The 22,500-nt window shown below is 46.9% G+C and overlaps 1 protein-coding gene across 2 annotated transcripts in view; it reads right to left on the bottom strand.

Moving 5' to 3' along the window:
• LOC115368759 (ras-related protein Rab-27B-like) overlaps positions 1-22,500 on the bottom strand; it is a 67,130-nt gene that overhangs the window by 19,703 nt on the left and 24,927 nt on the right. The window contains exon 1 of one of the 2 annotated variants that reach the window (XM_030065085.1): positions 16,932-17,204. The exons of the other annotated variant lie outside the window; for it this stretch is intronic. The gene's annotated coding sequence lies outside the window, so the exon portion shown is untranslated. Of the gene's footprint in view, positions 1-16,931; positions 17,205-22,500 lie in introns of those variants that run through there. 2 annotated transcript variants of the gene reach the window in all.

Raw genomic sequence — 22,500 nt, 5'->3', positions numbered from 1 at the left:
ATGGTTTCTAGTGAATTAAATTACAGAGTCAGCTCCGTTTTATTTGAACAGCCCAAAATCACAAATATCAAATTTGCCTCGAGGGGCTTTACAGCAACACGCCGGCTGAGGAACGCCTCCTTTAACAAAAAAAAAAAAAAAAAAAAAAAAAAAAAAAGGACAGGGAGAAAAAGGCGTCAGGAGAGGAGCAGAGGAGGGAGCACACACTGAAACAGGATCACGACATTTAATTCAGATTTTAACGCATCAGATGTACAACAAGTGAAACTACTATTCCTCATTTTGCCGTCCCCTGAGGGTCCCCGGACCCCGCTTTGAAAACCACTGAACTGTTCAAACGCACCAATCAGAACGCGATGCTGACGCAGCACAATCAGAGCGATGACTGCATCGCGTCTGGATTATGAATCTGAGTAACGCTGCAGCGGCAGGTCATTACTGGGATTACAGGCGGGTGATGCCGGGTTTAGCTGATGTGTGATGTCATCAGACCCCGACGACAGGCCGCCAGACTGCTGCTGATGCGGCTTGATGATGATGATGATGATGATGATGAGGGGGATTTGTGATATCTGTTTTATAATTTACATTTCATTTTTACTCTTATGTTGCCACTATTCAAAACAATATCGCTGAGTAAGAGGCACTGAAACACACACACACCCAGTCTCTCTCTCTCTCTCTCACTCACACACACACACACACACACACACACACACACAGCCTCAGTAACAGGTGAAGTTGGTTTGTTTTTGAGCGTGGTTACAGGCCAAAAGTAATGTTTACCTGGGTTTTGTCTTTTTGTAATTTCATGTAATTTGTCACCAGCGGTCCAGGGTTAGGGGTTCAGTTACCTAAAGCAAGGCATATCGCTGCATTATGCAGTCGTACATTTACATTTATTATATTCTATACTCAGCACATTGTACATTTTTGTATCTGCATATTTATGGTTGGGTTATTTATTTATTTACTTATTTTTTATCCTGCATCCTGTCAATCAACTGTATCGCTCTTTATGGACCTGCTGCTGGTTCTGGGCGGTGCCTCCTGCAGTGCTGACCTCTGTACCTCTGTACCTCTGTACCTCTGTACCTCTGTACCGCTGTACCGCTATACCTCTGTACCGCTGTACCTCTGTACCTCTGTACCTCTGTACCTCTGTACCGCTGTACCTCTGTACCTCTGTACCTCTGTACCTCTGTACCGCTGTACCTCTGTACCGCTGTACCTCTGTACCTCTGTACCTCTGTACCTCTGTACCTCTGTACCTCTGTACCTCTGTACCGCTGTACCTCTGTACCTCTGTACCGCTGTACCGCTGTACCTCTGTACCTCTGTACCTCTGTACCGCTGTACCTCTGTACCTCTGTACCGCTGTACCTCTGTACCTCTGTACCGCTGTACCGCTGTACCGCTGTACCTCTGTACCTCTGTACCTCTGTACCTCTGTACCTCTGTACCTCTGTACCTCTGTACCTCTGTACCGCTGTACCGCTGTACCTCTGTACCTCTGTACCTCTGTACCTCTGTACCTCTGTACCTGGCCATGCCTTGGGTGTCTGTGTGTTGTCATGCTGCAAAACAAATTGTCCCTTTGGGTACAAAAAACAAATAAAGTAGAAGTTGAAGTTGAAGTTGGAGAAGAGGAAGGAGGAGAGAGGGGATTTTATTATCCCAGGACGATCCAGAACAGGAGGAGGTGAAGACGAGTCTGCTGCTGCTGTCAGGAGGTTTACCGTCCTACTGCTGTCCTGTCCTACTGTCCTACTGTCCTACTGTCCTACTGTCCTCTGCTGTCCTACTGTCCTCTGCTGTCCTGCTGTCCTCTGCTGTCCTGCTGTCCTCTACTGTCCTACTGTCCTGCTGTCCTCTACTGTCCTCTACTGTCCTACTGTCCTGCTGTCCTACTGTCCTACTGTCCTCTGCTGTCCTACTGTCCTCTGCTGTCCTGCTGTCCTCTGCTGTCCTGCTGTCCTCTACTGTCCTACTGTCCTGCTGTCCTCTACTGTCCTCTACTGTCCTACTGTCCTACTGTCCTACTGTCCTCTGCTGTCCTGCTGTCCTACTGTCCTACTGTCCTCTGCTGTCCTGCTGTCCTACTGTCCTACTGTCCTCTGCTGTCCTGCTGTCCCACTGTCCTGCTGTCCTCTGCTGCCCTGCTGTCCTCTACTGTCCAGCTGTCCAGCAAAACAAAACAAAACGGCAACAACAAATAAGTAAAAGAAAAAAGTTTAATAAGTAATAAGTAATAATAATAAATTGTGAACCACACGCTGTCTCTTTAAATGTAAATGTCAGATTTCTGCTGAAGACGTGGACCTGTGTGACCTCAGCGAGCCGCCTTCCCTCGCCGCCTCAGACTCAGTCCCCAGTCTGGAAAAACTAGTTCTGTACCTGACACACACACACACACACACACACACACACACACACACAACAGCAGGACATTGTCGCTTGTTTCCTCTCAGCTCTTCACAGTCTCTCTGGACTGTGGCAATACACTAAATATATTTGTGTGTGTGTGTGTGTGTGTGTGTGTGTGCAGAGCATTAGTAATGAATGGTTAAAGTCGGGGTCTGCTGGCTGTGATGAGGCGTGAACAGTGTTTATGGTCTGAGGACGTTTTTTTCCTGCTCCTTCTCATACAGTTTTTCTGTCTTTATGTTTGTTTGTTATTCTCTTTCTTTCTTTCTTCCTTTGCAATTTATTCCTTTACTCTTCTGAAATAGTCGACTGGAAACCCCGACATGTCCTGTATGAAACCCAGAGGTGTTGTTTCCTGTGACCAATTAGCATAATGAGTTAATTAATCACCAAAAACTGGAATTGGCTGTAATTTAGTTTCTAGTGAACTTGGAAAGGTGACCTGAGTCTGAATCCACGGCACAAAATGAACATCCTGCTGTTTACAAAATACCATGACTACATCATAAACAAGAGTGGTGCTTTTATTTTGAAGACAGGACGTACAGGATGTCCCGCTCACGCTGAGCTCGGGTCCCGGGCGGTGCTGGGAGTTTAATTAGGAGGCAGACGTGTCTGGTTTGATTTTGCTCTGCTGCAGAAAGAGAAAGACTGGCAGCTGAGAAGACGGAGACGAGCTGCTGACAGGCGGCCTCGACACCGCCTGAAATAACCAGAAAAAATATTTAAAAAAAAAAAAAAAAAAACCTCCACCTGCGGCCCCGTCTGCAGCCTGCAGGTCCCGTCCCGTCCCAGCCTCCAACTGAGCGCTCAGCTCCCAGTCTGTCAGCAGTGATGAGGCTCAGGACGCCTACAAATACAGCACAACCTGCTTTTTTTTTTTTTTCTAACTCTGCCGTGTTTCCTGCCTCGGCTCAGCTGGTTTCCTCCAGGTGAGATCAACGGACCTCGTTCACAAACTGCTCTTCAGAGCAAATTTGCTCTTAAACCCACTTCTCCAGTTTTCAAAAAGACTCTGGCACGAGAAAAAACTCACAAATTGATGAGAAATAAACTCCATCAGAAATTCTCTGAGATCCCCTCGTGAATTTACAGCTTTAATCTCAGAGAATATTCAAGTTGTTCTCTCATCAATTTTAAGACTTTCACCTCAGAGGTTTTTTTCTGGGAATATCCCGCCCCTCCTCCTCCTCCTCCTCCTCCTCTGGCTCCATGATGTTTTTTTCCTCCAGCCCACACACACCATCACACACTAGACTTAACATGCTGTATAAATAAAGTGTGTTAGGTTAACTGGTTGATTCTGACACTGGAACAGCGCAGCGGCAGGTAAGCAGACTGGTTTCATTCTAATGAAGTTTTTTAACAACAACATCCTTCCAGCAGGAGGCTCGGAGCTCTGGAGGGTTTCAGCTCCACTCATTTTAACCGGATGTGGTTTCCTCGGATGCCGCTGAGGCTCCTTGTCGCCGTCACACATCTCTTCCTCGGTGTCGGCGATCAATAGCGCCTCACGCTGATCGGCGCTCACCCTTCATTATCCAATTCATCAAGACACGCGGCGTCTTTCTCCCTCAGATTGTGCAGAAGCTTCCTGTGATTCAGAGCCTCTGAGCAAACAGCAAAGGGACGTTTCAAACAACAACAACAAAAACTAAAAATCAGTCCAGGGGCCGCGAGCTGGAGCAGCTGCTGCTCCGCTTTGCTCCTGCCGCTCTTGTGTCTTGCAGGGTTTTAACTGTACGATTTGATTTGGATGACAAGCAAATTAGAAGTAATATTAGCAGCATAAATGTCTTGAGATCATATTAACAAAAGTGTCAGGACTCAGAGCGCTGAGCCGGTCGACACCCGGGGAGAATCATACACCACATCTTTGAATTTGACCAAAATAAATAAAGAATAAATAAAGCCCCCCTCCCCCCATGCTGGCAGGGTGGCTCCGGGTGGAGAAGCCTCTGAAGCGGCACTAAGAACATTATTGGACATTAAAGGTCTCCTTTCAAACTCTAATTAAATCCATTGATTGGCTGCTGAGGCAGGTGTCGCTGCAGGTTTTACACGCCGACTCCCGAGGCTGCTTCTTTATTAAATGGCTTTAATCAATTCTCATTGGCCGGTGAGTGTGTTCTGTATTTCCACTGTTTCATTTCTGATCAAGTTAACGGGTGACAAAAGCATCACCGGGTCCGGGAAATTTCCAGCAGACTTAATTTCCACTAAAATTGTGACTGCAACAACGAGCCATATGGATTATTAATAAGGCCGGTTACTATGATCACACTAATCCACAGCTTAGAAAATCCCACGCTATGAAATTCAGTGATTTGCTGTTTTATAAAATAATACAAATTATGCTCATGGATAAAGCGAGTCACTGCCGGAGTGTGAACAAAAGATTTTTTTTCAATAGAGGAGAGCAAATATGACTTGTGAGATATTTGTAAGTTTACAAAAAGCTAAAAAAAAAAAAAAAAAACGGGGAGTAAATGCAGATGTGTCTCTAATGTTGGGGCCTTTTTAGTCATTACTTACATTACTACAGCCTGTACACTGTAGACACTGTTTGTACTTAATGCAAAGTGAGTGATGACTGAAGAAGAGTACTTCTACTGTTAACACTGGAGGTAAAAACAGGAAAAACCACAGTTTTAAACAGCAGTTTGAACAAAGTGTCTGCATTTTAGTTGGAGAAAGCAGCTCGTAGGAAGTTAATCTGTTCAGCCCTCTTGGAGGATTGTGGATTAAGGCGCCTATTTTTCAGCCGTGTTAGCCATCAGAGGCTAACGGTTAGCATTTAGAGCCTCCAGCTGAGAGGGAGGTGACATAATTTAAATCTTTCAGAACGGCTGAGCTGTCTCCATATGGCTGACATTCAGCGTCTAACCATCCATCCATCCGTCCGTCCGTCCCTCCACCTGCTCACCGACTGATCTATCTGTTCTATTTCTGTGCCCCATCAGGGTTTCCTGGATCCGGTTTCCCGCTCGGTCAGCAGGAGCCGGGCTGACATCTGTACAGACAGCAGACACACCTGAACCTGAAAGGTCAGCGTGGATGTACGGAGCGCTGGGAGGCGGAGGAGGAGAGCGCAGGAGGGAGCGACGGTTCCTGTGCGCCCTCACAAACAGCTGACCCCTGAGCGCTGCAAAAAAACAAACTAGAAGTAAAAAAAGCCTGAATAAAAAGGTGTAACCCGCTGCGTCAGTGTCTGAAACCTCCATCCTCCGTCTCCTCGGGTCTCCATCTTTCCTGCTCCACACTGACATTTGATTTCTGCTGCCTCTGCTGTCTGTTTTTCACTTAACTGCTTGGTTTTATTATTTTGAAATTGCCTGTTTTTATTTTATTCTCTCGTTTTTTTCACTTTATTGTGAAGCACTTTGAGCTGCACCCTCTGTGTGGCAGGTGCTATAAAAGTAAAGCATCATCATCATCATTATTATTATTGTTATTTTTCCACCAGGTGAGTGAACAGGCTGCACACACAGAGCTGGAGCTGACATGTTTCAGATTTTCATGGAAGTAAACATCCAAACCCAGCTCAGGGATCTTTTCCGAGCCGCTCCGTCCCGCTGCACGGGAGGCGGTGCGTTTTGGCATGAGCCGTGAGCCGTGAACACACCTGGCGGCGGACAGGTGACACCCGGGAGCTGCAGAAACACCACGGCGACAGGAGCTCGGCAACGAAGACAGAGACCAAATTTAAACAAAGTGAGGATCTGACGAGTTCCCACCTTTGTCCTGATCAAACCTGCAGCACCAGCCTCGCAGCGCTGAGCTCCTCCTGTCTGTTCGCCGTAAACAGGCTCCGTTCACAAACCCCACCACGCTCAAATGAAATACCACCAAATTATGACAGTACACAATTACCCAGCGATGCACGGAGACAGCAGCGGCCATTGTTGTGCGGCCGGGTCTCATGACTCCAATAACGCTCGGCGCTCAGCAGCGAAGCCTCTTCCAGTAAATGTGAGTCAAACTGTGCACGCGGCCTCACCTCAGCGCCGGGCCTCGCCACTTTACCACCGACCGGAGATCATCTGCATCCCACACTGCAGAGGCAAGACCACCGAGAGCACAGGAACAAAAAAACACACCTCATGTGGCTGTTTACCAACGTAGATAGATAGATAGATAGATAGATAGATAGATAGATACTTTATTCATCCCGAAGGAAATTCACAGTTTTCAGCAGTATCCACAGATTACAAGATTAAGTAAATAAAAAATGAAGAATAATAAAAAATAAAGAATAATAAAAAAATAAAGAATATAAGAAATAAAGAATAAAAGATGACACCCAATGTGCAAAAAACCAAAAAAAACAGTGTGCATCGATGTGTACAATGTGCATAGACGTGCTCATTCTGTTCCCGTCTTTTCTGTTCTATTCAGATCTGTTCTGTTCATTGCACTGATTTGTTGGCTGAAGTGACTTTTCTCATAGTCTGCTGGAAGCTTCTTACAGCCAAATTACCCAGCATGCACCTTTAAACAGCCCAGCTTCATCTCCTCTGCTGAGCCTGGAGATGATTTGAATCCTACATTGCAAAAATGCAAAATCTTACCAAGATTATTTGTCTTGTCAAAAATGTCTTATTTCTAGTCAAAATGTCTCATTACACTTAAAATAAGACATGATCACCTCAGTAGTAAATTGTTTTTAGACAATTTTAACTTGTTTCAAGTGAAATTTCACTTGAAACAAGTGAAATTTTGCTTGTTTCATTGGCAAAATTTGCCAGTGGAAAAAGTGAAAATTCACTTGAAATAAGTGAAAATGAGCTAGAAACAAGAAACAAATTTTGCCAATGAAACAAGCAAATTTTTACTTGAAACAAGAGACAATTGTCTAAAAACAAGTTACTTCTGAGGTGATCATGTCTTATTTTAAGTGTAATGAGATATTTTGACTAGAAATAAGACATTTTTGACTTGAAATAAGACAAATAATCTTGGTAAGATTTTGAGTTTTTGCAGTTTAAACGTCGACAGGAAACTTTCCTCTCCTCCTCCTCTCCTCCTCCTCTCTTCCGTCTGCTCTCCTCCACTCTCTGCATTCAACTCTACCTTCTCATCCTTTCCTTCCCCCTCTCCTCTCCTCTCTCTCCTCTCCTCTCCTCTCCTCTCTTCTCCTCTCCTGAGTCTGGCGGGTCATGTGACCAGTCAGCCGGCTCTTGTTGTCCGTGGCCGGCCCATGAAAACACACTCGCTGCGTTTCATTAGTCGCCTTATTTGCCCCTTGGCCCCTCGGTAATGTGCAGCAGCAGACATCAGGCGGAGGCTATTTGGAGCTCAGAGGACAGGTGGGCGGGGCCGCGGCGGGACGTCCCGGACCTCTAACACGCTACGGGCTGCAACACGGAACGGTAAAACCTCACAAACAGGAATTTAGACTCACGGGGGGCTGAAGCGAGGCATGGAGATGTCACAGATGATAGACAGACGGAGAGAAAAATGCAAGTTGCAATTTCATGCTGCGTTCACTTGCAGCTTTTCAGTCCTGTAAATCTCCAACCAGCAACAACATTATTTTAGTTTTTTCTATTAGCTTGTCCAAACTGGGGCGGCAAGGCCATTCATTAGCTCCTTATGCTAATTACTTAAAGTGCAGCTGCTGTGAGGCCGAGTCCTGAGCGCAGCGTCCCGGGTTCGAATCCGACCGCAGGCCCTTCGCTGCAGGTCGCCCCCTCTCTCTCCTGTCCCGTCTCTCTCTCCCCTGCTTTTCCTCTCTCTCTCCTGTCCCGTCTCTCTCTCCTGTCCTGTCTCTCTCTCTCCTGTCCCGTCTCTCCCTCTCCTGTCCCATCTCTCTCTCTCCTGTCCTGTCTCTCTCTCCTGTCACTGTTGAATGAAGCAGAAATGCCCAAAAACAAAAAAGATGTTACGAGTGTTAGCCTTCGTTATCTAAATGGCCGGGCTCCCACACGGCACACAGGGAAAGGTGGAGCTTTCCACCAATCAGGACGCAGCAGCAGGCGTCTCGCCCCTCCTCGCTCGCTGCCTGCCTGTCACACGGCAACCTTGAGAGACGGAAAGTGACCAGGTGTCCTGGTTTTCCCCGGAAACGTCGCCGGATCCCGGCCTTCCTCCGGACGGCGCCGTCACCAGAGCACTTCGTCGCTGACCTGTTTGTTTATGACTGGCGGCTGCAATCTGCTACAGTGAAGAGGAGCTGTGTGTGTGTGTGTATGTGTGTGAGACAGGAGGTATACTGCCAGGGTGCCATATGTTTCCTTGTGCCTTGGACCACACGAGGAGACTTTGAAAAGACTTTGAAAAGACTAAAGTGTGACGGCCTCTGGCCTCCAAACGCAGCACGCCGTCACTTCCTCAGTTTAATGTCTCTGGACTTCAGACTGGAGAGCAGAGAGCCAGCAGGTTCACAGCAGAGGCTGACACGGGAGTGAAGTTTGACTCCCGCTCCCACAGAAATAATCCCATCCCGTCCCAATGCCGAGCCAAACTTTTACAGAATCCCACTCCCATCCATTTTTCCTCCCACCCAGTCCTGCTCCATTTTTCTTCCTCGGTATAAAAAACACAGTACCAGGGTCACACCATGTCGGCCTTAGTTAAATATAAAACCACCAAACATTTACATCTAACACTGCAAACTCTTCAAGAAGTGACGATTTCCCAGAAATCTCTTTAAGTTTCACAGACGAGTCCTTGTTTTTAACTTTACGTGACAACTCAGATTTTATCCGCTCCTGATTTGCCACCATGGAAGTGTCTGAAGCACACGCCTGCACTCCTGCCTCTGCTCAGATGGGTTGCACGTTGCGTTGCGTTGCGTTGCGTTGCGTTGCATTGCGTTGCGTTGCGTTGCACATTGCGTTGCACGTTGCTTGCTGGATGCAGCACCAGACTTGCGGTGTACTTCATTTCGCGTGTGATGCAGTGTTGGGTGACTGAAGGAAAACTACAAAAATGGCGAGGGTGATCAATGCAACGTTTAACTCGATGTTGGGGAGAAATGTTCAAATATTGATTTGATTTGATTTGATTTGATTCGTTTTGTTTTTGTTGTCATACTTCCCACTTCCCTTCTGCTCCCGTTGACTTTTACTCCCGTTCCTGCCCAATCACGTGATTAAAACTGAAACTGACTCCCATCCTGTGGGATTCCGAAAAAATGTCATCCTCTAGTTCACGAGAGACTGTGACTGAGCCTGTCTGACCCGTATCACAGGAATATCACAGGAATATCACAGGAATACTACAGGAATACTACAGGAATATCACAGGAATATCACAGGAATACTACAGGAATATCACAGGAATATCACAGGAATATCAGAGGAATACTACAGGAATACTACAGGAATATCACAGGAATATCACAGGAATACTACAGGAATATCACAGGAATATCACAGGAATATCACAGGAATACTACAGGAATATTACAGGAATATCAGAGGAATACTACAGGAATACTACAGGAATATTACAGGAATATCAGAGGAATACTACAGGAATACTACAGGAATATCACAGGAATATCACAGGAATACTACAGGAATATTACAGGAATGCCTCAAAAGGGGTGAATTATGAGTAATACTGGTGTGAGTGTGTGTTTGTGTGCCTCTCTGCATGAGAGTCTGTGTGTGTGTGTGTGTGTGTGTGTGAGGGTATGCAGTCTAAAAACAATCCTGGTCATTGTGAATGGAGCTGCATAACATATAACATGACTCTCTCTCTCTCACACACACACACACACACACACACACACACACACACACACACACTTTAACACACTTTAACACACAAAAACAGAAGACTTGTTCATTGAGACAGGCACACACCATGTTTTCTATCTGCCCGGCTCGTTCACATCATTTGCATTGAGCCGAGCCTGAAGACAGACCATAATATTCAACATGTTTGATTTTATCGGAGCGTCAAGACGAGAAAAAAGACTCGAGTTTTATGACGTGACATCAGACGGTCGACCGAGCCGTCCGTCATCAGGAACAAAAACACAACAAAGTCGACTCGTCCTCTGTGGCTCAAGACTGAAAAAAAAAAAAAAAAAAAAAAAAAAAACTGTGTGTGATGACATCATGACAGACCGTCAGAGAGCAGACCTGATGTGTTCCTCTAAGAGCTGCAGCATTGATCACACGTCAGCTCAGTGATCCATTCTGTCTGATCCCAGATCAATAACAGGATGTGCAAACACACATGAACACATGCATGAACACACACACACACACACACACACACACACACACACACACTTACACAGTCCTGAGGGTTAGCAGGGGGTCTGCAGGTCATCAGGATGTAGGTCAGAGGTCAAACGGCTGCAGCCACTTGTTGCATATGCAGATATTATCTCCAAAATGAAAAGTAAAAGTCATTTTGAGATCTTTGCTGATTCAGTGGATAGAAAAAAAATGGTTTTGAATTTTGTATTTTATTGAGGCGTTGGTGAGGAAAAGAATAAACAGATTCTGTATTACAACACAGGCTGCCAGGCGGGAAACACTATCAAGCTGTTTATGTAAATCAGAAAGTATGAATGCTACCTGTAGAAAAACGAGGCCACCTGATCAAATATCATTTGACTGCAAATGATGATAAAAAAAAACAAAAACCCAAAGCTGCATCCATGGGAACCACAAGAACAACTAATCTGGGCTTGGAACTGAGACTGGCCTTTGTTGGTCAATCTGCTATTTGTGTAGATACACCTGACCAGGAGGCGGAGCTGAGGCGGGTGGGCGGGGCTCGCCTGGCTGTGGGCGGGGCTCGCCTGGCTGTGGGCGGGGCTCGCCTGGCTGTGGGCGGGGCTCGCCTGGCTGTGGGCGGGGCTCGCCGGGCTGTGGGCGGGGCTCGCCTGGCTGTGGGCGGGGCTCGCCTGGCTGTGGGCGGGGCGACGGTGCAGCTGATCGGTCCAGACGTCAGGCAGCAGCTGCTTTGTGGCAGAAACATGACAGAGGAAAGAAAGATGGAGGACGGGCGGCAAAACGAGGACGTCGGGGCTCTGCTCGCCGTCTGGACAGAGGCAGGGGCGCTGCAGGGGGGGGGGGAGTGGGACTGATGACCCAGGGCCACAATGGGGGAAGTGGCTCTCGAAAGGCCTGAAATAAAAAGGTTTGCCTATTGGCCGGCTATACAAGGGCCCAGTAAGATTTCTTTTCATGGGGCCCAAAATCCCTGGCGGGGCCCCTGGACAGAGGACAACGTCCAACAGCAAATCCTCACTGTCTGACCACATGAGGGCGTTATGAGATATACAGTGAGGGAGGTGGCAGCGGGGGGGATCCAACACACAAAACCAAAAACTGAACGCCCTGAGGTGTCGGTGTGAGGCAGGTGAAGCCCACTGAGCGGCGTCCAGAGGAAATAAAGTCCTGAGGTTCGTTGCTCTGCAGGAGTTAGTTGAGGCCGGTTCTGCAGACTGTAACCCCTCGCTTGCTGCCTCCCTCTGGCTGCGTGGACGGGACGGGGCGGCGGGGCGGGGCGGTCGGCGGGGCGGCGGAACCGTTAGCTCCGTCCGGCTGAAGGCAGCCCTCGCTGCGGTGGCTCGAGTCCCATTGCCAAACCTCGGCCCCGACCCCGTCCTGCGCCGAGCCCCTCAGACTTCAACTCATTGCGACCCCGCCGGGATCACAGACACAATGAAGTCCAAATCAGCCCCGTGAGGTCCCATGAGGTCCCATGAGGTCCCTCACACTGACAGAGCTCAGGGCAGACTCCCAGCTGCCTGTAGTCTGGATTAGACAAAACCTGTCAGATTACAGCTGCTGCTCCTGTGGTCAGACTTCACTCTCTGAGCTCAATCTGACCTCAGCGGGCGTTTCTGTACGACCGTCCTAAAGGTTTTTATGTTAATGCATGGGAATGTTAGAATACTGCAAAGTCTTTATTTCTCTCTCTCTCACACACACACACACACACACACACACACACACACACACACCTCTGTCCTCGTTGCTGAATAGACAGAGGCTGTTGTTAGACTTTTAATATGTCACATGCCTCACTTGTTAAACACAGACAGATGACTGGAGAGAGAGAGGGAGAGAGAGAGAGAGAGAGAGAGGGGGGGAGAGAGGGAGAGGTGATGTGATGTCATACATCATGTGGAGTTATGTCGGCTGTATTTTAAAGGTCTGGGAATCTGACATCTGCAGTTTCTCTGCCCTCCGAGTCGACTCTGAACATGTTTTGAAACACAAAAACAAAAAAATGCCAAAATCCTGAGATTAAAGTCAGAACTCAGGATTAACTCTGCCAGGCTGACCCAGCCTCGCAGAGTGAAGCCGTGTGGCTCCTTCGCCAAAAAAAGGAAAAATAGTTTTTCTTATCTTTTCTTATTTGTTTATTTATTTGGCCAGGAGAGCACATCACACACAGAGCAGGTTCATGTCCAAATTAAACTGCGAAGAAGAGCAAAGGCAAAACAGCTGCCACCTTCACTACACACCCCTGTGTGTGTGTGTGTGTGTGTGTAAGGATCAGGAGGTTAAGATCTTGTTGCCACAACAGGCGCACAAGTCATGAGTCACATCAAACCTGCGACTAACAGCTGTGATATTCCCATTTCAGCCCCGCTCCGCCTCGATGCTGCGGCTCCGATCCGGAAAACAGGAAAGAAAAGCCTCGCAGAGCCGAGACGTCTCTGTTTGGTTTGTTATTTACACACCGAATCACTCGGCCCCAAGCAAGAAACTAGCCCGGCTCACACACACACACACACACACACACACACACACACACACACACACACACACGCACGCACGAGAAACGAATACACTGATGGTTTTATGTTTTTTAACGGCGTCAGTGTCTGTTGTTGTTGCTAACCCGGCGTGCAGCGAGCTCTGACACGGCTCTCCTGTGGCATCACTGAAGAACCGTGTTCGGTTCCCGTTAGCACCTGGGGTTTTTCAGTGTGCACCGAGCTGAATGTGACTCTGTTCAGAAAGCACCGCAGGGCGTGAGGAGCGTTCTGCCGCCCGCCCCCTGAGGAACCGCTCCCTGAGGAACCGCCCCCCTGAGGAACCGCCCCCTGAGGAACCGCTCCCTGAGGAACCGCCCCCTGAGGAACCGCTCCCTGAGGAACCGCTCCCTGAGGAACCACCCACTGAGGAACCGCCCCCTGAGGAACCGCCCCCTGAGGAACCGCCGAGAGAACGCCGTCGCTTTCCCAACATCCCTGCAGGAGCGAAACCGGAACATCCTCGGAGCCACGTCGCCTCGCACACACCTGCAGCTTCACCTGCAGCTTCACCTGCAGCTTCACCTGCAGCTTCACCTGCAGCTTCACCTTCACCTGCAGCTTCACCTTCACCTGCAGCTTCACCTGCAGCTTCACCTGCAGCTTCACCTTCACTTGCAGCTTCACCTTCACCTGCAGCTTCACCTGCAGCTTCACCTTCACTTGCAGCTTCACCTTCACCTGCAGCTTCACCTGCAGCTTCACCTTCACTTGCAGCTTCACCTTCACTTGCAGCTCCACCTTCACCTGCAGCTTCACCTTCACCTGCAGCTTCACCTTCACCTGCAGCTTCACCTGCAGCTTCACCTTCACCTGCAGTTTCACCTGCAGCTTCACCTGTGACGAGCCAACACCGTCCAGCCCGTCTGAAGATCAAGCTGCTCACATCATCTCACCATCAGTCACATTAGTCAGTAAGAAACTCACAGATTGTGTCTGTTCTGTGCGACTGAGCTCAGCCGGCTCCCTGCTGTCAGCAAAGCAAGAAAAAACTAAACTAAAATCTAAAAATATGGAAAAAATGTAAAATGTTAAGATAATAACTTCAGTGCCAGTTGTGTGAAATGCTGCATTTTGTGATTTTCTGATTTGACATTGACCAGTAACAGTTCTGTGACTAATTAACAATCTGATTTTTTATTTATTTATGTATTTATTTATTTATTGCCGATACTCGGGACATAAAAAAATCTCTGATATCAGATTATTAGAAATGATACAGATCTGATGTTTGTGCCACAGCCTGAGCACTTCTGTCCTAAATGAGTATTTTGATCTGTCTTGCTATTCGTTTGCAATACAGGCTCACTATTTTGCACGCAGTGGATATGCTGTTGTGAGACAAAATGGTCCACACACACCCCCAGTGGTACGCTGGAGTACTGCAGGGGCTACGCAAGATTTTTTTTTTTTTAAATGTTAATTTAAAACAATTAGGGCCCTATCTTGTGCCACCCGCTATCCGCTGCCACTACCCGCTACCCGCAAATTGCGGATTTAGGAACTTCCACTATCCCTAAACGGTATCTTGCGCCACCCGCTACCCGCTATCCGTTATGCCGACTCCGTCATTTGCGCCTGGAGGTGCGTCGTGGGCGTGTTTCATGCGCTATCCCTAAAGTTGCTATCTTGCGCACACACTTTAGGGATAGCGGATAGCGGGTGGTCCTGACCACCCGCTATCCGCTATCCCTAAAGTTTGGGCTGTTAGGAGAGCGCGCCCAGGCGGCTTCAATGCGCGCCCCGACGGAGCCTCGCCACGCACACGGTCGGACTGATACCGGGACGCCGCCGGAATGGACTGAGTATATTACTCATATAGACTGTTTAGAGGAAAGACTGTTTTAATTGGACACTTACGCCAGCACGTTTTATTGTTTTATCATAAGCCAGCAGCTGTGCTATATATGTATTTTTAATATTTTATTTGCCCAATCTACCTTATCAATAAATTAGTTTACACATAGTTCCACCTCTGCCTCTTGTGTGTGTGTGGTGTGACCCGGGATTTTACTCAATCAGTACAACCTTGTGACACGTCCACTTGGACACATGTGGCTCCACCTCCCGAATTAACTCGCCTGTAATATAATATATAATATGTATATAAAGCCAACTTGCTTTAGCCTCAGTAGAAGCCTTGAGGAAATCTACCTCCCTCTCTCCATCGCGGGTTTAGGATTTAGGATTTAGGATAGCGCATCCTGCCCTTAAAGGCAATGGCACCTGGCACACTGATTGGTTTAACTGGCGTAACGCCCAAAACACGCCTATTCATAATATAGCGGGTAGCGCAGGTGTTTTGCGGATAGCGGGAGGTGCACAAGATAGCAACTTTTACGGGGGAACGCCTCTTCCTAAATCCTAAATCCGCAAATAGCGGGTTTAGGGAGTCTGGCGCAAGATAGGGCCCATAATCTTAAAATAGCGAGCCCATGCAGAAACGGTGTGAGGTGCATTTTCAGCAGCATCAACGCCACTGAATGATCACAGGAATGATCACAGGAATATTACAGGAATATCAAAGGAATATCACAGGAATATTACAGGAATATTACAGGATTCCTACAGGCAGCAGTGCGTCTCTATGATCCTCTATGAGATGCACGTTGACTCACTTTGTGCATGAAGGTGACTTTATTATCTATACAGCATATCGGTTATAATGCAGTATAGCACTGAGTATTTATACTATATGGCTCAGAGCAGTGGTTCTCAAATGGGGGCCCGCGGTCCCCTGGTGGCCCACTGCCCTCGTGACTGAATAAAAACAGAAAGAGGCCAAAAGTCAACTGTATTTCTGTAAAAAAAAAAAAAAAAAAAAAAGTAAAGTAAATGTTTAATGACGAAACGAGAGGTGTGAGTGTGAGCTGCCTGCTGCTTTCCTTTGGAGCCACAAACAAATAAATTAATAACAACAACAACAACAACAACAACAACAAAAAAACAAGCTGGAGCCACGAGGCGGAGCATGAAAGGAGCTTCAGGATCGGCTCCGACCACCGGAGCAACGCCGACATGATGCAGCCGAGTGCAACAGAGGCCATGCAACAACACACACAACACCACTCCACTCGTGTGTGTGTGTGTGTGTGTGTGTGTGTGTGATCCTGCACCACAGACACAGATGCTCAAGGTAGTTTCCCTGTTCAAATCTTTTCCCCCTCTCTCTCTTCTTCCTCTCTCTTACTGCTGTTTTTCTCTTTACATTTGCACATCTCTCTGTTTTTATTTCTCTCTGTCTCTCTCTCTCTGTCTCTCTCTCTCTCTCTCTCTGTCTCTCTCTCTCTCTGTCTCTCTCTCTCTCTCTTTTACCCTCCAGCTGTGCCTACAAAAAGTCAACAAATTCAAACATCCTGCACAGAAACCAAAGTCAAATGTAGAAGGTTCGACTCGCAGAGCCTCTTACTGACTGCTCAGTGTGTGTGTGTGTGTGTGTGTGTGTGTGAGAGTGTGTGTGTGTGTGAGAGAGAGAGAGATCCTACTACCTAATCACAGATGCACAGGGTTTCATTTTCCCTGTTCAAACCTTTTTCAGCTTCTCCTCCTCTCTGCCTTCCCCTTCTGTCATTCTGCCCTCATCTTTTTTCCTGCCTTCTCTCTCTCTCTCCCTCTCTCTCTCTCTATCTCTCTTTCTCTCTCTCTCTCTCTCTCTCTCTCTCGTCCAGCTGTGCCTAAAAAAAGTCAACAATTCTCCTGTGAAACCTGCTCAGCGTCACACCAGCTGCACACAAACCAAAGTCTGAGAGACGAAGACGCTGCTTACCTCTTAGCGACTCCTCCGCTGGTTCAACAGTGTGTGTGTGTGTGTGTGTGTGTGTGTGTGTGTGTGTGTGTGTGTGTGTGTGTGTGTGTGTGCGTGTGAGTGTGTAAGATCCTCAGAGAAATTCAGAACGTCTGGAGCAGCTGGCTAGCAGCACTACATCTACACTGACTGACTGGCTGACTGACTGACTGGCTTACCGACTGAAAAGCTTCAAGTGGAGGCAGCAGAGCCGAGCAGGAGGCCCCGCCCCTCAGCAGCTGACCGGGAGGCTGGCTCACTGACTGACTGACTGACTGACTGACTGACTGACTGACTGACTGACTGACTGACTGACTGGTTAACTGACTGACCACTTGGCAGACTAACTGGCTGGCTGGTGGAATGACTGACTGGTTAATCAGCCAGTGAACGGGCTGATCCTCTCGCTCGCCCGGCTGAGTGGCTGATTATTTGACTGGCTGGTTTGTGGTTTGGCTGTGTTGACGGTTAGCTGTCTGACTAAATTTTAAAAATCAGCGAGAGCAGCAGACTGAACGGGTCGACTGACTGACTGACTGACTGACTGACTGACTGACTGTTTTTTCTGCTGAAACTCTAAAAAGTCCAGACGCAGCGACGAGGTTTCTCCTTTCTGCTTTTCCCCGTTCCTTCTCTGGTATTTGCTGCTCTCTCTCTCTCTCTCTCTCTCTCTCTCTCTCTCTCTCTCTCTGTGTGTGTGTGTGAGGAGAGGGTGGGGCTGAGCTACAGTAGGCAAGCTGTGGATACACACACACACACGCACACACACACACACACACACAAAGCCTTATCAGTTAGTAAATGCAGATCAGCTCCTCAGGTCATGCTGGCGGTGAAAATGGAGTATGTGAGTGTGTGTGTGTGTGTGTGTGTGTGTGTGTGTGTGTGTGTGTGTGTGTGTGTGTGTGCACACGCGCGTTTAGTAGTAGTAAAACAGGAAGTAGGTAACCACGGATACCGGACAACCCCGAGGTAAATACTTGTTAAAAACTGAGGAGGAAATGTGAAGCCAAATGCAAATTCCTCTCTCGCAGGATTTTCCCACACTTTGTGCGAACACGCTAACGCAACACACACTGCACGTTTCCTCGTGTGTGTGTGTGTGTGTGTGTGTGTAGATTTCATTATAAAACAAAATATACACCTTAAATTAAATCAATCAATCAATCAATAAATGACAGCCTCTCCATCAAAGTGATGTGAGAAAAAAACAAAGCAGCAGCGTTTAAGATCCTCTCAGAGCAAAGCAGGGGGCGGACCTCTAACCAGCCAATCACGTCGCTCGACAGTCAGGTGGCTGAGGCTTTACTTTTACTCAGGTGAGGCCGTAAAAAAGTAAAACGTCAAATATAATATTCAGACTTCATCTCCTCACAGCTCACACACACACACTGTCGGAGCAGAAACGCCTTCAAATGGGTTAAAATGAGTTGTGGACCATCTCTCTAACACACACACACACACACACACACACACACACACACACACACCCAAAGGCCACAGAGCATTACAGCACGGCTTGTTTGCTCCTAACATTTATCCCACAGGGCCGGGACAGATCCATCACTATTCAGCATGTCAGTGTGTGTGTGTGTGTGTGTGTGCGTGTGTGTGTGTGTGTGTGTGTGTTTTCTACTATAATATGACGGTATTGCTTTGTTAATTTCACCAGAAATCCATCCATTATCACGCTGCAGTCATGTGACCTGTCCTCATTTGCATAATTTGCATAACTCATGTAAAAACTAGGTCAAAGTGGGGGAATGTGTGTATGTTGACAGAGAGACAGGTGAGACAGGTGAGACAGGTGATCGATCGACTCGGTTTCTCACCTCGGGCTGTTTGATCAGCTTCATTGGAGACACTCCTCACATGTTCCTCCTCGGGGAAAACAGCTTTCCTTTGTTTGTTTTCATTGTACGTTTGCTATTTTACTCATTTTTTTTTACTGATGCTGACATTTTTGTGTGATTTTAGTCACGTCTTGTTTTTATTGTTGCTGTTTTCCAGAAGCTGGTGGGATCCAGATGAAGCGGCGCCTCGCCAACGGAGCCTCCCGCCTCGCCTGAAAGTCACGCTTAATTAATGTAATTTAATTCATTTTCAAATTAAAAAATAAATAAAATCACAACAGAAATAATTTAACATCCCGTTTCTATAGAATATGTCTAGACCGTGTTTTTATCAAATAAATTAAAATGCATTCAGGTTGGTTATTAATCTAATTGATATAATTTCAGTGTAGGGTCTATCTGCTGTCTTGTGAGGAGGTGGGCGGGGCTCCGCTCTATAATCACACAGCAGTCACACCTGAGCACCCATCCACCTGCAGACAGAGAGAGGAGGACAGAGGAGAACCACACCTGTTTCCCCCGTACGTGAAATAAATAATTCATGTCACGTCGCTGCAGCCGCCTGAAAAACAGGAGAAAACATCAGCGGTTTTTAAACGCACGGTACGACAGCCCGAGTCGACCACCAGCGGCGAAGACGAGTTTGCACGCCTCCGGTCCCGGTCCAAGTCAAACGGACCCCCACACGGGCGTTCAAAGCACCACAGCCGCTGTTACTGTCACGACCGGAGCCGTCCGGTTCCACCTGACAGGTAACCCTAACCCTAACCCTCACAGAACGTCAGGCTTCCATCCAGATTGGCTGTCAGACAGGAAACACTCCTCATGGCTTCACAAGACTAATCTTGGTAGGTAATAAATAAATAAATAAATAAATTCAGCACTCAGATTGAATGGGTAATAGGTTTTCTTTTTTGGTTTCAGGAGTTGTTCTGTAGGACCTGCAGGCTGGACCACCTGGATCGACACGTGACGAGAGACCGTCACATCATGGCCCGCCAGCGGCTTTCAAATATAATAGCAGGTACAATTATTTATTTTATAAGAATTTTATTCATGATATCATGTTATGCTCCTTGATACTGGTGACGCATTTAATTTTAGGCACCACTGTTGGTGCATCTTCTGAACCCTCAGTCGTCCTGGAGCATGAGGCCGTGCCTCTGCTGGCTTTGTTGAACATGAACTAGCCCACCACTCAAACCACCAGCCCGGCCTGACCTGGCAAAGATTTTGGGCTGCACCTGTTTTGACATGCTCAAGATATCCTTTAGAAAGGGTTTCTTACAATGTTTTGTTTGTCTTCTGCGATATTAACAATCAATTGGGGTTTCTGTTGCGTAAATAATGCATTAATGCAATATTTATTTCCATTTTTTATTTTTTTATTTTATTTTATTTTATTTTATCCTTTTTATATTTAACCTTGTTTTTAACTAATTAACTAATCTGCATGCTTTTGTGCTTTCTAACTTGGCTTCTCTTCCTCTAGCTCTTGCCTATTTAACATCATGGCCCAGGGACTACAGCTGAAAATTAGCTTTGGCTAACACTGACACATTTACAGCTGTTGCAGATGTTAATTAATGTGTACTGTCCCTGCTCAAATAAAGTCTAAAATAAAAATAAAACAAAAATAAGAATTCATACACTACTACTATTTTAATTGTCCAGTCTCTTTGAATGTAAAACTGTTCACATTTTTTTTTTTTTTTCAGATTGGCAAACCACCAACTACAGATCACTACAGATCCATGTGAGGTAAGCCTAATTAAAGTGTAACATTCACTGACTAATAAAACTTCAATATAGGATGAGGGGATAATTTAAATGTATAGAATGTTATATGGAAATTATTAGATACGTGGACGATAAGGGGAAGCTCTTCTGTCATCTCCTGGATCTGAGCTACATGACTGACAGGAGAGCAGACTCAGTAGTGGCAGTGCTGAAGAACATCATCCACCTGAAGGGCATCCGCTCGCACTTAATATTTGGTTTGGGAACTGACAATTTTTACAAGTAAACAATTTTCTAATTAAACTGCTTTGAATATTTTCGTATTCTTGAATTTATTAACAAATGTATTCTGTAGGAACAATCAATGGCGTTTCAAAGCAGCTGTCAGAGGAATGGCCTCAGCCCCTCAGTGCCCACTGTGCTGCACACAGGCTGGCTCTAGGCTGTACGCATGTCTCTAACGGTGTGCCTTACATGGCTTTACTCAGAGACCACCTGGAGCAGCTCCACCTGTACCTCAGAAACAGATCTGAGGCCAGCTGCACAGGTTCTTGGTGTGGATGAGCTGACAGTGAGGGTAAATAAGTTAAACCTCAAATACAGGTAGATATGTGAAAATTCATACCCATTTACTTCCGTATTCATTCTTCCTTTTTATTTTTACAATCCCACCTCACGTCACCCAGACCTCGTCGAGACCAGACAACACCTTGGTCTCCGAGGCCTCAAGGCAGCTCGTTCAGCTGGAGTGACCCGAGCCATGGGAGGAGAGGATGGAGGAGGAGCAAGAAAGGAGGAGAGGGGAGTACCGGGACAGTGGAGGACTGTCGCAGGAATGGTTGGAAGACCAGATGCCTGCCAGCGGAGGTGGGCAGGCGGGGGTCTGCTGGTTAATCCCTCAGCCAGGCCTACGGAGCCCCAGGCATCAGAGGTCTGAGCAGGAGAGGAGCCATCAGCAACAACGCAGAGGCAGCAGAGACGGCGTCCAGACGGCGTCCAGACGGCGTGTAGATGCCGTGGCTGCAGAGACTCAGGCCGAGGCTTGATCGACCTCGGCCGGGTCGCCTGGAGGAGGGTGTCCGCTGCAAGACCCGAAACACCCGGTGAACCCGGGATACAACGCTGATGAAGTGTCCAGGTTAGAGCATCAGAAGACGTATTAACTGCATCTGGACGTTGAAGAGACGTCGCCGTGACTCGGCTTTCCACCGATCTGATCGGCTATATCGGATCGGCCGATATTTTGCATTTTATGCAGTTTGTGTGATCAGCTGTAATGTCTTAATTCGCCGATCTGATCAATGACGTCATTGTCATGTTGAAACTTTTTGCAGATGCTCCCGTTGCATTGTTTTATCTGTCTCATAAAGTTTTTTAATCTTGAATCATTCGCTGTCGGATTCAAACAAACATGTCGGTGGTGTGGCACTTCTTCAAATGTCTGAGACAGAGAAAACTCAATGTTCTGAGGCAGCATTACTAATACTACCCTTCATTTGCACTAGTGTGACTGTTCATTTCATGGAGTTATATGAATGTTTGAGGCAGCATCACTGCCCTTTATTTGCAGTATTTACTTGTTACTGTAAAGTAATTTAATTACAGTAAGATGTTGCGCCCATTTTTTCTGTCTCAAGTTATTTTGGTTTGACCTGACTGACCTTTGAACTCATGGATGTTTTACCCTTGTATCTCTGACAGTTCGGGGCAAGGCAAAGATTGTTAAACACTGGCAAAAATGTCAAAAAAGTTATTTAAATAGACATATTGCTCCCTCATGTGATCGGATCGGTGATCGGATTATTTAAACTCACTGATCGGTGATTGGTGATCAGCCACAAAAATCCTGATCGTGTAAAGCCTAGCCGTGACTCGGGCTGATTCAGAAGAAAACAACACACTGATTTTCTACTTTTTTTTTTTTAACTCATAAATTTACACCTTTAACGTCAGAGAAC

Source organism: Myripristis murdjan, chromosome 12 (genome assembly GCF_902150065.1).
Source record: "Myripristis murdjan chromosome 12, fMyrMur1.1, whole genome shotgun sequence".
NCBI lineage: Eukaryota > Metazoa > Chordata > Actinopteri > Holocentriformes > Holocentridae > Myripristis > Myripristis murdjan.
Note: the sequence above shows the minus strand (reverse complement) of the source record. Positions and strands in the feature narration are given on the sequence as shown.